General features: G+C 49.6%; 1 pseudogene; it reads right to left on the bottom strand.

Moving 5' to 3' along the window:
• LOC119585318 overlaps positions 1-208 on the bottom strand; it is a 12,386-nt pseudogene extending 12,178 nt beyond the window's left edge.
• Positions 209-403: the final 195 nt, after the last annotated feature.

The raw sequence follows: 403 nt of genomic DNA, 5'->3' as shown, positions 1-403 counted from the left end.
CCTTTGCCTCGGTGAGAGCACAGCCCATTCTTTTTCCAGTCCGCGCGAAGGGCCCTCACCGAGGAGCACGCCGAGGGAGGTCGCCCCGGGCCACCGCCAGCAGGAGCGCCAGAAACGGGCCGCCACGAGAGCCACCAGACGCCATCTTGGCCACGCGGGGGTCACCGAGCACACCACACTTTCCTCGGGGTTTATTATTTTCTGGCATGTTTCTGAGTGGGCAAAGTTGCATATGGTGAGTCTTTTTTTTTTTTTTAAAGATTATTTACATGAACAGCAGGTATTGAGAATTTCAGAAAAAAAAAAAAATTTTATATAGTTGACCAGAGGTCCTTAAATTTTCTTTAAACCAGTGACCCCTTCAGGGAAATTTCTTGTTTTTCTCATCGACCCCAGGAATGCG

The sequence above is a fragment of the Penaeus monodon genome, chromosome 19 (genome assembly GCF_015228065.2).
Source record: "Penaeus monodon isolate SGIC_2016 chromosome 19, NSTDA_Pmon_1, whole genome shotgun sequence".
Taxonomy (NCBI): Eukaryota; Metazoa; Arthropoda; class Malacostraca; order Decapoda; family Penaeidae; genus Penaeus; species Penaeus monodon.
The sequence above is the reverse complement of the archived record's forward strand: the minus strand, read 5'-3'. Positions and strand labels throughout refer to the sequence as shown.